Source organism: Cetorhinus maximus, chromosome 5 (assembly GCF_964194155.1).
Source record: "Cetorhinus maximus chromosome 5, sCetMax3.hap1.1, whole genome shotgun sequence".
Taxonomy (NCBI): Eukaryota; Metazoa; Chordata; class Chondrichthyes; order Lamniformes; family Cetorhinidae; genus Cetorhinus; species Cetorhinus maximus.
In genome coordinates, this window is record NC_135883.1 from 74,430,317 (window position 1) to 74,448,140 (window position 17,824).

The 17,824-nt window shown below is 44.9% G+C and overlaps 1 protein-coding gene across 3 annotated transcripts in view; it reads right to left on the reverse strand.

Annotated features, from left to right (window-relative positions):
- The window catches only part of LOC144680732 (calcipressin-2-like), a 443,141-nt gene that overhangs the window by 178,707 nt on the left and 246,610 nt on the right, over positions 1-17,824 (reverse strand). The gene's annotated exons all lie outside the window — the stretch shown is intronic.

Here is a 17,824-nt window from a genome sequence, read left to right on the forward strand (position 1 = left end):
ATTCACTCAGTTTTTGCTCTCTCTCTCTGGCACTAATTCTGCTTGATTTTTCTCAATCTAATTCAGTACTTATTTCATTTGTAATGTTTGAGTTTTACTCACAAACATTGTCTACTGCCATGTTTATGTTTTGTGGTTTGCAGATATTCGAAATAATCACACTTTAAGCACAAATATTGAAGTTACATTGAGTGTATTTTTACAGATCTTATCATATGCTGTGGAATGATACATTGTTGCTTTGGTACACTGACTATAGTATAGTAGTGAGTGATGTGATACTCTGTCTGTACATGTATATCTACCCAGTACAATTTAACTCCTAAATCATTTTGGAATAAGATAACAATATAACAGGGAGTGTTGCTGCTCCCACAACATTGCTGCTCATCCTTCTTTGTAATAAAGGTCATGGGGAAAGAGTTTAGGGTGAGAAGGGCATGGATTTGGATGACAACAGCAAGTTGAAGGACTTTGGAGTGGAAATAAAGGTTGAAGATGATTCGGTAGTTTACAAGGAAAATGGATTAACAACATAAATGTCAGTTATGTAATTAATCATTTGGTTTATGATCACATACTTTCAAGAATTATGAAACAAAATAAATGCAACATGAAGAAAAGGGCCTCCGAAATTTCAGTTTCCTCAAATTTCTAAGTAAAAACATTAAAACAAATGAGAAATGTCAAATTTATCAAAACCACAATGTGAATAGCACCTCAACAGATTATGACAGTTTCAATAATTCCAGGTTTAAACCATTACCTAAAGAGTTGTTGTAGGCATTAATATTTTAAAGGGTATCCATATTGATGAATGCAAAATTTTGTATCTTTGTTGGGACAAAAGTCATGCCATTTTCAGCAATATTTTTCGCACCATAAAATCTCCATGGGTTACACAGCAGATCACAGGATCATCACATTAAAAGTGCAGTGCATCACTAATCTGTTTCCCTTTCACTTAACTGGGAACTTGCTGGTTCTAGTGTCTGCCTGCTCCATGCTGCTGCAGCTTGCCAGCAGGAGTCCTGCTGTTCCCTATGCTAATACTTTCCACTCCCCATAAAGGACACGTGTTCAATGACTCCCTGTACCAAGTCTAGTCCAGCACAAGTGTTTCAAATGTGTCTCAAACTCTAAAGTGTGAATATAATTAGCAACAGCCTGCACAACAAATTTTAATTTATTGTTCCATGTATAGCAAATTGCAATTCTTCCCAAGATTCCTTGTCAAACAATATCTATGATTTTTCTGTACTAAGTTAACACACAACTATCTGCATTATGTGATTTTATTTTTTTTACAAGACTCAAAGACTGACCCTGTGTCAAGAATTTGTTACATTTAGTTTATGTGGAGTTCCTCAGGTTCGGGGAGCCAGCTTTCTATGTGCTCGGCTGTCATGGTGGCCTGGTGGGTATGAATTTTTCCAGGGTGTGGTGGTATGAATTATCCAGGCAGGCAGGGGCTGTTCAAAGTTGCCCTTGGTTTAATTGCTCACTCACTTCTTAACTTTACTTCCTGGCTGGGTGGGCTTTTTTGGGCTGGTTTCGTTCTACTTCTCTCTCTCTCAACTGGTCGGGTCGACTCTGCGACTTGAGGCTCATTTGCTTTTGACACGTGCTCAGGTTCAGCGCTGGCCACTAGTGGGAACAAACAGGCAGGGCTGCAATGTTCATGAATGCTGAGAGCACAGTACGCATGTGTGGCCGCAATGTCCCATGTCCTCACGCTGTCCTGCTCTTGAGTGCTGCCTACGATTGAAAATTGATCTATCCTGTTTAGTTAAATGGATTCTGTAGCTGTCAGGAGTCAATTAATGGATGTTAAAATCCCCCAGTTTGCTATTAATAGCTACTGGGAGATTGAGGGCAAATCTGCTAGTCTCCCGCCCATCCCAGGAGGGTTCAGTACTGTTCACAACTCCTCATATACTGAAGCATTGCATGCCTGCATGCAACAAGGTTTGGACAATGTTCAGGCTTAGGGTGATAAGTGGAAAGTAACATTTGCACCACACAAGAGCTAGGCAATGACCATCTCCAACAAAGAGAACTTAGCCATCTCCCTTTGATATTCAACAGCATTACCATCACTGAATCCTCCACCATCAACATACTGGGGTCACCATTGATTAGAAATGTAAGTGGACCAACCATATAAATACTGTGGCTGTAGGTCAGAGGCTGGGAATTCTCTGGTGAGTAACTCACCTCCTGATTAAAGCCTGTCCACCATCTACAAGGCTCAAGTCAGGAGTGTGATGGAATACTGTCCATTTGCCTGGATGTGTGCAGCTCCCACAACACTCAAGAAGCTCACGTCATCCATGGCAAACAGCTGCTTGATCGACACCCTATTCACCACTTCAAACATTCACGTCCTTCACCACCAGCACAAAGTGGCAGCAGTGTGCACCAAAATGCACTGCAATTCACAAGGCTCCTTCAACAGCACCTTCCAAACCTCTACCACCTTGAAGGACAAGGGCAAAAAATGCATGGGAGCACCACTTGCAAGTTTCCCTCCAAGTCTCACACCTGACTTGGAACTACGTCGCCTTTCTTCACTGTCACGGGGTCAAAATCCTGGAACTCCCTTCCTAACAGCATTGTAATGTACCAATGCCACATGAGCTACAGCAGTTCAAGAAGATGGCTCACCATCACCTTCTCAAGGGCAATTAGGGATGGACAATAAATACTGGCCCTATCAGTAACACAGATATCCTATGAAGAAATAAAACAAATCATGTTACATTTGTCCAATTAAGAAGTGCATGTCATTAAAAACAAAAAAACTGCAAATACTCTCAGGGATTATGCCTTAACGTTAATTTACAAAGGTTGATCACTTTGAACAAATGAGTGAATCCACACGCATTATATGGAGTGCTGCCATTAATAAGAGTGAGGGTTGTTTGCAAAACCAAGGGTTCTGCACAGCATTTTCTGTGTTTGCAATCCTGAGTATAAATATGCATTCCATTAGTTAACAGCCTGTGCTGGAGTTAGGCTAATTGTAGTTCTTATAAAATTTGTAAAAAAAAAAGATTGTTTTAAAAAAGCCAAGTAACTAGGCTTGCATCTGCTCAGTTATAGAAGAGTAAGAGCCAACTTGATTGAAACATATAAGATCCTGAGGGGACTCGACAGGGTGGATGTGGAAAGGATACTTCTTCTTGTAGGAGAGTCTAGAACTAGAGGCTACTGCTTAAACATAAGGGATCGCCCATTTAAGACAGAGATGAGGAAATATTTTTCTCTCAATTGGTTGTGAAACTTTGGAATTCCCTTCCTCAAAAAATGGTGGAAACAGAAGGCGGAAACGTCCCAGGTTTGCACTAAGTGCGTAAGCAGGTGTGAAAAAAGACATTTTACCCGTCAACTCCAATGGTGGGTTTTCACACCGTATCATTCGCTTCCCACCTCATTCATTACGCAGCCACAGGAAACACGCCGATTAGCTGGTGAGCGGCCCCTGAATCGCCCACCATGCCACTACCTCACCATTTCCTCACGCTGGGTGTCATATCTAAACTGCAGCTGTGCACACAGTTCTCAATGCTTGCAGCCCAGGACTGCTCCAGTGAAGACATGGCCCCAAAAGCCAAGAAGAGTTCAGTGACCTGTCACTGGAATGCATTTTGGAGGCCCACCGTAATATTCTCTACCCCCACCCTGGCAGCATTCTCACCACTACGGCTTGGGAGGCAGTGGCAGCGGTGGCCAGTGCCAACATTGCACAGAAGAGGTTCGCCATCCAGTGCAGAAAAAGGATGAATGATCTCATCCATTCTGCCAGCGTAGGGCAACCATCTCATCACTTCAAACTCACAAATTCATAAGCCCATCACACATTCACTGGCATCTCACTCACTGACAACTCAAGTGACATCACCACTCACACTCTCACACACACCCTCACATCTCCATCTGACCTGGTCTGGCATGGGAATACACAATGAATAGGAGCCTGAGAAGTACTGAGGATCAGAGGGACCTTGGTGAGCATGTCCACTGGTCCCTTAAGGTAGCAGGACAGGTAGATAATGTGGTTAAGAAGACTTGCCTTTATTAGCCAGGGCATAGAATATAAGAGCAGGGAGGTTATGCTGAAACTGTATAAAACACTGGTTAGGCCACAGCTAGAGTATTGCGTGCAGTTCTGGAATCCGCATTATAGGAAGGATGTGATTGCACTAGAGAGAGTGCAGAAAAGATTTACCAGGATGTTGCCTGGGCTGGAGAGTTTTAGTTATGAGGAGAGATTGGATAGACTGGGGTTATTTTCCCTGGAGCAGAGGAGATTGAGGAGGACATGATTGAGGTATATAAAATTATGAGGGGCATAGATAGGGTAGACAGGAAGGAACTTTTCCCCTTGATGGAGGGATCAATAACCAGGGGACATAGATTTAAGCTAAGGGGCAGGAAGTTTAGAGGGGATATGAGGAAGAATTTTTTCACCAAGAGGGTGGTGGGAATCTGAAACTCACTGTCTGAAAGGGTGATAGAGGCAGAAACCCTCATAACATTTAAGAAGTATTTGGATATGCACTTGTGATGCCATGGCATACAAGGCTATGGGCCTAGTGCTGGAAAATGGGATTAGAATAGTTAGGTACTTGTTTGACCGGCACAGACTCGACGGGCCAAAGGATCTTTTTCTGTACTGTAGACCTCTATGACTCTATGACCTCATCTCCTCTGGAGACTGCATCCTCAGCCCTCACCATCTTGAGGCCACTTGCACAGATCAACATATGCCCCCACACACACCCTGGGATACCCCCTTCCCCAGTACAGCCGTCGCCCTGCAGCCTGATCCCTTACCTGAGACCACTTCTTCCCTCTTCCCCAAGCAAGTCCTAGCCCTGCAGCTATTGAAAAGCCATCCCTAGCTTAAGGCTGGTCTGGTAGGTAGAGACCTGCCCATGCACCCTCCTCAAAGTGATGTGGTGCTGTCTGTAAAGCCTGGCACTGATGACCATGAGAGCTGCCTGAAGCAAGGTAGGCAAACAAACCTTGAAGTCCTGAGCAAAGTGCAGTTCACCATGTGCAGGTCACTCATATATAGTTGTGAAACACGTCGGCGTGATGTGTCCAGCGTGGAGGGATGATTCCGGCGAGCAGGGCTTATAATGAGATGTTAAAGTATTGAAATTAGGTTCCCAATGTGTGGCAGTGGGAAACGCAGCCCACCATTGACGGGCAGAATGGACAATCGCAAACTGGTTTCATGATGGCGTAAAACCAATTTTTGGCCTTCTTGCTCATGCCCACCATGATCCCCGCCACCAATGATAGATGGGAACCACCACCCAGCAGATAGAGGAGAACACCACCACCTGGAAGTTCCCCTCCAAGTCATTCACCATCCTGACTTGGAAATATATCACCATTCCTTCACTGTCGCTGGGTCAAAATTCTGGAACTGCCTTCCTAACAGCACTGTGGGTGTACCTAAACCACACGGACTGCAACGGTTCAAGAAGGCAGCTCACCACCACCTTCTCAAGGGCAACCAGGGATGGGCAATAAATGCTGGCCCAGCCAGCGAAGCCCACATCCAGTGAATGAATAATAAAAAATGGGAGTGGAAAATTCCACCTGGAGCCTTGGAATATCTTTAAGGCAAAGGTAGGTAGATTCCAGATAAGCAAAGGGGATGAAAGGTTATCGAGCAGTAGTGGGAATGTGAGGTTGAGGTTATGATCAGATCAGCCATGATCTTATTGATTGGTGGAACAAGCTTGAGGGACTGAGTGGCCTACTCCTGCTCCTAATTCCTATGTAACTGCTATTTACTGTATTTTAATTCATAATGATTTATTAGTAGAGTAATACTGAAGCTGCAATTTGAATGCTCACTTACAATCACTGCTTAATTCACATCATTATTACATCGTTTTATGAATTTACCATGTCACTAAATCATATATTTACAGAGAGCCATATTTGAAGAAGTTATACAAAATAAATGAATTTTATGCTACAAAAATAGTTTAAAATTAAAGCAATTATCTCTTCTTGATACACTGAAACTGAATGTGATCCATTAAATCCGCAATAGTGAAAGCATATTCTGATGACGAACAGTTGACAACTGTTAACGAGTTCTGAAATGTTATACCATCACCCTATTAACACCTGTGTTTAATAGCCATTTTTGACTTGTTCTATGTTAATGGTGTAAGTTATTTGTTGATCCATTTGTTTTATCCAAAAAAGTATCACTATGATTTAATCAGATTAAATAATATTACTGCATAGGTAAATATTAACTAGAAAAATATATATGGTGGAATCGTCCCAGATTTGCACTAAGTGCGGTAGCGGGCAGGAAAAGAACGTTTTACCCCCCGGCCGCAATGGTGGCTTTTCATCCCGTATCATCCCAATCTCACCTCACTAATCATGCATTCCCAGGAAACACGCTATTTCGCTGGCAGGCGGCCTCCGAATCACCCACAACGTTCTCACCTCGCTGCTTCCTCACGCCAAGCGCCAAATGTAAATTGCAGCCACGCACACACCTCTCAGTGCCTGCAGCCCAGGACTGCGGCACAGAAGACATGGCCTCGAAAGGCAAGAAGATTGCAACTCCTCGATTCAGTGATGCATCCCTGGGATGCCTTCTGGACACCACTGGAGCCCACCGCAAAGTCCTCCAGCCCCAGGGCCACCACTCCACTTGGGAGGCGGTGCCAGACGTGGTTAGTGCCAATGCTGCACAGAAGAGGTCGGTCATCTAGTGCAGAAAATGGATGAATGATCTCATCTGTGCTGCCAGGGTAAGGCAACCATCTCATCACTCTAAACTCACAAGCCCATCACACATTCACTGGCATCTCACTCACTTCCAGTTCAAGGGGCCTCAGCACTCACTTTCATACAAACCCTCACATCTCCATCTGGCCTCATCTCCTCTGGAGACTGCCTCCTCAGCCCTCACCTTCTTGAGGCCACTTGCTCAGATCAACATGTGTCCTCACACACACCCTGGGATACCCTCCTTCCCCAGTACTACCCTGACCCTGCAGCCTCTTCCCTTGCCTGAGATCAATTCTACCCTTTCCCCAAGCAAGCCTTAGCCCTGCTGCCATTGAAAAGTCATCCCGCCTTACAGCTGGTCTCGTAAGTAGAGGCCTGCTCGTGAGCCCCCCCTAAAAGTGATGTGGTGCTGCCTGCGAAGCCTGGCGCCGATGATCACAAGTGCTGCCCGAAGCAAACAAACCTCAAAGTTCTGAGCGAAGTGCATCTTGCCAGGTGCGCAACACTTATGTTCAGTTGTGAAACATTTTGGCGTGTGATCATGCTGACATGCTCGGATGATCCAGTATAGGGGGATGATTCCAGTGAGCTGGGCTTATGATGATATGCAGATTTATCACAATGAAGTTTCCAATGTGCGACGGCGGGAAATGTGACTCGCCGTTGACGGGCAGAGCGAACGACTGCAAACTAGTTTCATGATGTTGTGAAACCGATTTTTGGCCTTCTCACTATATTGTCCGCTCACGCCACCAAACACGTCCGCCGCCAGCAGGCACGGTAAATTCCGCCCATAACTTCCAAAGACCAAAGTAATGGAGTTCCATGCAAATTTAGACAGCACATATTATATTAAGTTATATTAAAGTACAGCAAAAATATATGATGCAAACTTGCTTGAACTAATGTACATTCAATCAAGACTAGTTGTTGAGGCGAGCAGGTCTGACTGCGTTTATAGACCACTCCAGTTCTGATCCTGCAATGTTTCAAAAAAGTTGATGCTGTGATACCAAAACCCAATAATCATCAATAATACTTCATTATGCAACTGCAACTTATAATGCTGCTTACAAGGAACAATGTTGTCAATCACATTATCTCAGTAAGTTTTTATTCCATTATATCATTCTATTTCTTGTTAGTTCTGACCAAAAGCATAAAAAGTGTGGTAAAAAGTGTAAGCTACGGAAATGGCAAGCTCTTAAATGCGCCGGAGGAAAGAGATGAAATTTTGTGTATCAGTGCTGTAAAAGTCACACACAAACACACACACACATACCCTCTCTCTCTCACTTCTGGAACCATCAATGCTTCTTCTCTGCCATGTACATTCCTCACATTTGAAATTTCAGTGTGCCAAATGTCCACCAAGCTCAAATCACCAACAACCACAACAATTTAATATTTATAAAACACTTTAATTAGGTAAAATGTTTCACATGCATTTCACAGGAACGTTATCAAAACAAAATTTGACACTGAGCCACATGAAGAGATTTAAGGCCAAGCGATTGGTGTTTGAGGTTGGTTTTAAGGAGAGCTTTACATCCAACATTCTCAAATATTCCTTCAATACGTTGTTAATCGAGAACAATTTAGCTTGATTTTATCCAGGCTAATGCAAACATGCCACTTGTGAATAAGCATGGGATTGCTGGGGGCTGGTGCAGGGTGGGGTGTTGGGAGTGTTGGGGGGGTGGAGAAGAATGGTACAGAACGGCCTGTGGCATTTAGCCTGCTTGCCAGGTATGTTCTAGGCCAAGTGTTTCCAAACTGTGGGTCGCTACCCGTAATGGACTTGCAGAGGTCAGATTTGGGGTCACAAGCTGCCCCTCCTCCAAGCAGCAAAGGCAACCATGGGAAGGAGACAACCCAGTCCAGAGGTTTCAGAGAGCCCTGGACCCACTGGATCAATTCCATTACACAGCACAGGATGAACAGTGAGCCCAAAGAGCACTTTAACTTCAGACAACACTTCTAGCGCTGAGTTTGAGTGGGCCTGAGGTGCTTGTGCACCAACTTGGCGCACTTAGAGGCCCACAAAGTGTAACTCAGTCACTGCCCCAGTGCGAGAAAAAACAGGAGTTTATGCAGCTGAGCTGGGAAGGCTACAGGTGGTTTCAAACTTTACTGTGTTTCTGCTCCTGTCATATAAGTTCCTTACCCCAGCATAACAACTCTGTCTTGTGAGTGAGTGAGTGGGGGCAGGGGGGAGCTGGGGGGGAGGAGGTGAGGGAGGTTGGGATGAGAGGCTGCTGAGTGAGTGGGAGGAAGGAGGTTGGGAAGAGGGGTGCATGTATGCATACATGTGTGTGGTGAGGGGAGAGAGGCAGATTGCAACGTGTGTGCAGGGATGGGGCGGGGGCGCGGAGAAAGGGGCTTCACTTAGTCTTCTGTCACCAGGAAAGATGGAAAGCTTGGCTCAAGCCTACATGAGTTCAATAAATAATAACATTTCTCAAACAAGTGCTTCAAGAACACCGGTTTTCATATTTATACAATGTATTATTTATTATATGTTGATCTATAATATGTGAACTTTAATAATTATATACTGAATGTTACTATGCTGCTTTTATTGCTGTTTTGTTTATGCTGGCATCTGGGGTCACTTTAATTTTTAGGTGTTAAAATGGGGACACATTGGAAAATAGTTTGGGAAACACTGTCCTGGGCACATTGCAGCCTTTAAAAAAAATTAATAAGGTTCTTTCCCCATAATGTAGCTCAGTTTCTGGAGAGCTCCATGGTGGGCCGTGGTTTTGTAATGCGGTCAACCAGAGAGTGCCCCTCAGACAAAACAAACAGCACTTTTCTTTGCAGAACCTCACTCTGCATTATCTCCAGGGTTGTCTCAGTGAATTGAGCAGTCCTCCCTCTGGATGGGTACTGCTATTTCCTTCAGTCGTTTTTATTTGCTCTGAAACTTTTTCCACAAAATTCTTCAAGCAGTTAAGAACTGGAAATCTCTCCTTTAACTTGCAGCAACCCTGCAAGCAGCACTATGACTATTATTATAACAAGAGGCTTTTGGAATTTTTTTTCCTCCCATGCTCAGTGCAAACAGCCTGCGCTTTCTAATAGTTCCATGCTACTGCAGCATGACTGTAAAATTTGTCCTTACATGAGCAAGCTGAACCTTACAGTACTGACAGTGTTAGAGTTACCAGCCTTGCAAAAAACAGAAAGACCCAAAGACAAAAAATACAACACCTTCCTCCGATTTTACAGGGCAATCTTCCGATGGGGGATCCTGCAGAACTCAGTCAGTGCAGGAGCCTGGAAGGGAGCAGTGGAGAGAATCTGCACAGAAACCAAGCTCCCCTTTTTACAGCACTAGCTGCTATATTCTGGTAAGTAAGAGTTTAAATGTCCCAAAGCTACTTTGAAAAGCTATGGAGAGAAGGTAAGGAGGGGGGTAGGGTGAGTGAAGGGGTAAGGTGAGTGACGGATTGAGGGGTTAAGGTGGTGAGGGGTTAAGGTGGTGAGGTTGGGTCAGGTTATTCAGGGTGAGTCAGGGGTCAGGGGTGGGAGTCAGGTGGTGGTGGGTAGTCAGGCCAGGTCGGGGGCATCGGATCATTGGGGGGAGGGGGTGGAAATTGGGGGGCCAGGGGGCTGTTGGGAGGTGGGGCAAGTCAGGTTGAGTCGGGGGAGTCAGGGTTTCACAGGGGGTGGTTGGAGAGGGAGTCGAGGGTTTGTGGGAGAGTTAGGGGGTCGAGGAGGGAGTTGGGGGGGCCAGATGGAGTTAGGGAGTCTGTGTGAGTGATTGAGGGGCCCGTTGTATAGTTACCCAGGGAATGGACTAGGATTTTTCTGTTTAACATTTCCTGGGTAACTATCCAGCTAAGTAAGTCAGAACTGTCTGAAGTCTCCAACTCTAACTCAGAGTTGGAGACATTTTCAGAGGGTCCTGGGGAGCAGGAAAGTTGTCCATTGGAAGTTCAGACTTTTCCTGCAATTCCCACAGATTCACTGCGTTGGGACTTCCAAGAGGTCCCATAGTATACCTTGGAGGGGTAAGTCCAGTTTCCAACTATCCAGAGGCCAGTCTGGGTGGTAGGAGACGTGGGGTTTGAAATTCCATTGGTAGGAATAGAGCTACTGAGGAAGAAACAATTCCATGGGAAATAATAAGTCATTACTGTAAAACTCCACCGGGAACAATGGGTAACTAAGGAAGAAAAAAAATCCATAGGGAATTTAATGGGAAATAAAGAAATGAAAACTCTACAGTGAATATTGAAAATAACAAGGTGAAAAGGTTCAGAGGAAACAATGGAGGGAACAAAGTGAAAATTCTAAAATTCCCAAAGGCATCAACAAAGGAAAAACTCTAATCACAACAGTTCCTGAAACAAAAAACATGTATGCATTGTGCGCATTGAGCAGAAGAATTGAAAAGTCTTAAAGGTTCATTGTGCAGAGAATTGAAAACTCGAATAATCTGTGGCCATTTTTAATCCTTTAATTGTTTTGTATGGATAACAGGTAGGAAATTATCTAACTGTTTGGAGTTGTATTGCTACATGTTCATCTGCAGTTAATAAAACTGAGGAATTTTACAGATTTAGCATTTAGCTTTTAACTATTCTCAGTACAACATATAACATACTCAATACAAGGAACAGTCTTTTTCCTTGTTGTTACAACACTTGCCTGTACAAAATACAATTACAACATTAACCTACACATATTGCTTGGAATTTAATGTCCTCCCAGCAGCATGTTTGGTGGTGGGGAATGGATTTAATCAGGCAGCAGAGTGGCAGGTGGGGACCCTGCCACATTCCCACCTCTGCCCTGATTAAGCCCGAGGTGGAAAGGCTCAGAGATGGCCTTCCCACCCCACCACCAGTTGAGTCTGTTAAGTGAGAAACTGATGTCCACTTAAGGACCTCATCCTGCCACTACTGATATTCAATCCAAATAGGCTCCAGGGCCTGATCGAGGGACCCAGGGTCGGGGAAGGTGGGTCCCACTGTGGGCCACTCCTCTGCCCTTGCTGTTGACCACTCCTTCCGTGACCACCATGCTATCCTCACTCACTATGGTCTGGGTCCCTCACTAATCCTGAGAGTTTAGTGGGATGCTTTGCCAGCAGCTGCTGGTGCTGCCTGCAATGGACAATTGTTGGCGTCTGATTGGCTAGTAGCTCTCGAGGGGCAGGATTTTCACCCTCGTGGTCCTTGTTCCCGGAGAAGGCCTGCCGCTGGCCACTTAAGTGCCTGACTGGCAGCTAATATGGCAGGCCTCCCCCAAAGAGGCAACTCAGGGCTCTCGCTAGCTCTCCAGCTGGCGGGCGAGTCCTGTCAACTGGATTGAATACTCCCATTGTAGTTTAAGTGTTGACACATTTCTAGCAGCCTTATGTTATAGAAACATAAGCTTTTGAAAAAAAATGATACTTTTCCCTCAGCTCTAAATCAAACCACAGGGCCTTTACATGGCTACATAGTTGTCATATTACCAGTATTTATATGTAATGTTGCAACTGTATCAGATAGCAACAAAGCTTAGAAGCAATTTGTAATAAATAGGAACCATGCTAATTAGACAATTAAAGGCTTGTTGCATTTGCGTGACTCTAATATAGAAAGCTAATGAAAGCCAATGCTTTGAAAGTTTCTGATTTATTACGAATGCAGACAGTATAGCCTGCAACTTTTTTAAACATATGGTTCTCTTTTGTCACGTAGAGAAGTTGAAATGCATTGAGTCTTTTTTTTATTTCCCTCTTTAGTTGCTGATTAATTTAATTTTGCATAATAACTTGATGTCACTAAGAAGCTGAAGTTCTGAGGGTCAAAATCTGGGCATTTATACTGAGATTGTGCTCACTAGTCCTTCCACTCTGACCCCGCTGAGGTATGTGGGATCAAGCGATACGGAAACTAACTTGTATAGGGCCAGCAGGTGCCCACCTGTACCACAAGGACTCAAAATGCAGGACTGCAGACTTGGCACTGGGAGGGAAGGGAGATGGGTAATTGGGCTCTGACCCTCCCCACAATTGGAAGCATGAGATTGCACCAAAGGGCCTGAAAATATTTTTGAAAATTTACTGGCTTACACATGTCCAAGTGAACTTTGCAGCCATTCTGCCCCTCAGTAGCCTGTATAGTGTGAGGTGCAGGCCAATGGCCAGGAATCTCCTAGGAGTTGCTTCCACTCCACATCTATAACTTCACCAAAAGTGCAACAGAAACCTCAAATAGGGTTTCAACTACTCCTGATGCAGGACAGCAGGAGGAGCTCCAAGGCAGTTACTGGCCAACCTTTTAATATTTTCTTGTCTCACCAATGAAAAAAACTATGAACAGTTAACTCTGCAGCAGTACACAAGCTCTCAATATAACAACAAAAGTGAAATAATGCAGATGCTGAAAATCTCTCAGCCTAGAACTCAGAATCATAGAATGATAAAGCACAGAAGGAGGCCATTCAGCCCAGCCTGTGTATGCCAGTTATTGGGTAGAGATATTCAATTAGTGCCACTGCACTGTACTTTCTGCACAGCCCTATAAATTATTCCCATTCAAGTATTTATCTAAAATTCCCTTTTGAATGTTATTATTGAATATGCTTCCAGCACCTTTTCAGGCAGTGCATTCCAGATCATGACAACTTGCTGTGTAAAAAGAATTTTCCTCTTTCATGAATTATCTCTGTTCACAGATTACCAACCCTTCTGCGACTGGAAACAGTTTATCCTTATTTACCCTACCAAAACCTTTTGAAAATGATTTTGAATACCTCCATTAAAGGTTTAATCCTTCTTAATGTGTGGTGTCCAGAATTGAATACAATACTCCAGCTGGGGCTTCAACAGTGATTTGGAAAGATTCAGCATAACTTCCTTACTTTTGTATTCTACGCCTCTGCTTAGAAAGCCAAGGATCCCATATTCTTTTTTAACAGTTGTTTGTACTGTCGCCTCAAAGTTTTGTAAACATACACCCTTAGGTCTCTCCATACCTGCACCCCCTTTAAAATTGTACCATTTAATTTATATTGTCATCCTTGCTGCCCAATGTGTCACTTCATACCTCCCTGCATTAAATTTTATCTGCCATATATCTACCCATTACACCAGTCTTGTGCCATGTCCTCCAGAAGTCCGTTACTATCCCCCTCACTGTTTGCAATATTTCCAAGTTCTGTGTCACCTGCAAATTTTGAAATTATGGCCTGTATACCCATCCCCAGGACATTAATATATCTCAAAGAGAGCAGTGGTCCTGATACTGACCCTCTAGTCTGAGACTGAGTACAGCTAAGGTCTCTAATACAATCACCGTTGAACATTCTCCAGTAAACAACTTCCTCTCGCATCTGCTTCAATGTCTAAAAACAAGATTGTTTTTAATGGGCATACACTGGCCTGGATTTACATGCAAGTGGAGAGGCTCTCCATCTTTATCACGGGGTAGGAACAGGGGAAGGGTGGCAGGTTATATATCACATATCTGCGGTTCAGGGAAGCAGCTGCCCATATAAATCAGCAGCTGCCTCCACTCGTAAGATTTTGTTAAGGTAGGTGCCTGAAACCTGAAATGTGCAGACTAGACCTGAAGAGCAGGTCTAAAACTTGCGGATTCATTTGGAAAGCCAGGGTACCCTTTCAGAGAGGTAAGGTTCCACTTTGGAAATGGTCCTGGGACATCGCTGGGAGAGGCAAGGCACCCTTTGGGAGAGGCAAGGCATCCTTTGGCATTGATAAAGGTAGACATAATTGAGCATAAAAAGTGCATAAACTCATTGGAACTGTCAAGCTGCCAAAGAATGATCAAAACTGTCAAAGAACTGTCAAACCTCATTGGAACTGTCAAAGCTATCAAGGAATTTAACTTTTTTTTATTCATTCACGGGGTGTGGGTTTCGCTGGCTGGCCCAGCATCTATTGCCCATCCCTAGTTGCCCTTCAGAAGATGGCAGTGAGCTGCCTTCTTGAACCATTGTAGTCCATGTGGTGTAGGTACACCCACAATGAAGGTAGATAAGGAGTTCCAGGATTTTGACCAAGCGACAATGAAGGAACAGTGATATATTTCCTAGTCAGGATGGTGAGTGACTTGGAGGGGAACTTCCAGGTGGTGGTGTTCCCACCTATCTGCTGCCCTCGTCCTTCTAGATGGTAGTGGTCAAGGGTTTAGAAGGTGCTGTTGAAGAAGCCTTGGTGAATCCCTGCAGTGCATCTTGTAGATGGTACACACACTGTGCGTCAGTGGTGGAGGGAGTGAATTTTTGTGGATGTGGTACCAATCAAGTGGGCTGCTTTGTCCTGGATGTTGTTAAGCTTCTTGAGTGTTGTGGGAGCTGCACTCATCCAGGCAAGTGGGGAGTGTTCCAACACACTCCTGACTTGTGCCTTGTAGATTGTGGAAAGGCTTTGGGGAGTCAGGAAGTGAGTTACTCGTCACACAATTCCTAGCCTCTGACCTGCTCTTGTACCCCTAGTATTTATATGGCCAGTCCAGTTCAGGTTCTGGTCAATGGCAACCCCCAGGATGTTGATAGTGGGGGATTCAGTGATGGCAATGCCATTGAACATCAGAGGTCAATTGTTGGATTCTCTCTTGTTGGAGATGGTCATTGCCCGACACTTGTGTGGTGTGAATGTTACTTGCCGCTTGTCAGCCTAAGCCTGGATCTTGTCCAGGTCTTACTGCATTTGGACACGGACTGCTTCAATATCTTAGGAGTCACGAATGGTGCTGAACATTGTGCAATCGTCAGTGAACATTCCCACTTCTGACCTTACGATGGAAGGAAGGTCATTGATGAAGCAGCTGAAGAAGGTTGGGCCGAGGACACTACCCTGAGGAACTCCTGCAGTGATGTCCTGGAGCTGAGATGATTGACCTCCAACAACCACAACCATCTTCCTTTGTGCTAGGTATGACACCAACCAGCGGTGAGTTTTCCCCCTGATTCCCATTGACTCTAGTTTTGCTAGGGCTCCTTGATGCCACACTCGGTCAAATGGGGCCTTGATGTCAATGGCAGTCACTCCCACCTCACCTCAGGAGTTCAGCTCTTTTGTCCATGTTTGAACCAAGGCTGTAACGAGGTCAGGAACTGGGTGGCCCTGGCAGAACCCAAACTGGTTGTCAATGAGCAGGTTATTGATAAGCAAGTGCCGCTTGATAACACTGTTGATGACCCCTTCCATTATTTTACTGATGATTGAGAGTAGACTGATGGAGTAGACTAATTGGGTGGGTTGCATTTGTCCTGCTTTTTGTGCACAGGACATACCTGGGCAATTTTCCACATAGCTGGGTAGATGCCACTGTTGTAGCTGTATGAAACAGCTTGGCTAGAAGCGCAGCAAGTTCTGGAACACAAGTCTTCAGTACTATTGCCGGAACATTGTCAGGGCCCACAGCCTTTCCAGTATCCAGTGCCTTCAGCCATTTCTTGATATCACGTGGAGTGAATCGAATTGGCTGAAGACTGGCATCTGTGATTCTGGGGACCTCTGGAGGAAGCCGCGATGGATCATCCACTCGGCACTTCTGGCTGAAGTTTGTTGCAAATGCTTCAACCTTATCATTTGCACTGATGTGCTGGGCTCCTCCATCAGTGAGGATGGGGATATTTGTGGAGCCTCCTCCTCCAGTGAGTTGTTTAATTGTCCAACACCATCCACAACTGGATGTGGCAGGACTGCAGAGCTTAGATCTGATCTCTTGGCTGTGGGATTGCTTAGCTCTGTCTATCACTTGCTGCTTTTGCTATCTGGCACGTAAATAGTCCTGTGTTATAGCTTCACCAGGTTGACTCCTCATTTTTAGATATGCCTGGTTCTCCTCCTGGCATGCTCTCCTGCACTCCTCATTGAACCAGGGTTGATCCTCTAGTTTGATGGTAATGGTAGAGTGGGGGATTTGCTGGGCCATGAGATGCGTTCGAGTACAATTCTACTGCTGCTAACTGCCCACAGTGCTTCATGGATGCCCAGACTTGAGTTGCTAGGTCTGTTTGAAATCTATCCCATTTAGCTTGGAGGGTATCCTCAATGTGAAGGTGGGATTTCATCTCCACAACGATTGTGCACTGGTGACTCCTACCAATACTGTGGCAGGCAGGTTGGTGAGGATGAGGATGAGTATGTTTTTCCCTCTTGTTGGTTCTCTTGCCACCTGCCTCAAACTCAGTCTAGCAGCTATGTCCTTTAGGACTCGGCCAGCTCGGTCAGTAGTGGTGCTACCAAGCCACTCTTGGTGATGGACATTGAAGTCCCCCACCCAGAGTACATTCTGCACCCTTGCCACCCTCAGTGCTTCCTCCAAGTGATGTTCAACATGGAGGAGTACTGATTCACCAGCTCAGGAAGGGCAGTACATGCTAATCAACAGGAGGTTTCCTTGCCCATGTTTGACCTGATGCCATGAGACTTCACGGGGTCCAGAGTCGATGTTGAGGACTCCTAGGGCAGCTCCTACCCGACTATGTATCACTGTGCTGCCACCTCTGCTGGGCCTGTCCTGCTAGTAGTACAGGATAGACCCAGGGATGGTGATGATGGTGTCTGGGACATTATCTGTAAGGTATAATTCCATGAGGATGACTATGTCAGGCTGTTGCTTGACTAGTCTGTGAGACAGCCCAATTTTGGCACTAGCCCCCAGATGTTAGTAAGGAGGACTTTGCAGAATTGACAGGGATGCAATTACCATTGTCGTTTCCGGTGCCTAGGTCGATGATGGGTGGCCCGTCCAGTTTCATTCCTTTTTCGTGACTTTGTAGCAGTTTGTTACAACTGAGTGGCTTGCTAGGCTATTTCAGAGGACATTTAAGAGTCAACCACATTGTTGTGGGTCTGGAGTTGCATGTAGGCCAGACTAGGTAAGGATGACAGACTTCCTTCCACAACTCTGCATTTAAAAGAAAATGTGTGCAGTTTAAAAAACAAATCAGTGCCTGCTATTTCACTCTGTCTGGTGACAGAAGCCTGAGAGCTATCATGGTAAGATTTGTGCTGCACGACTGGCTTTACAACCTAACATTATCACAATGGAATGCCTGTTAAGTGAGC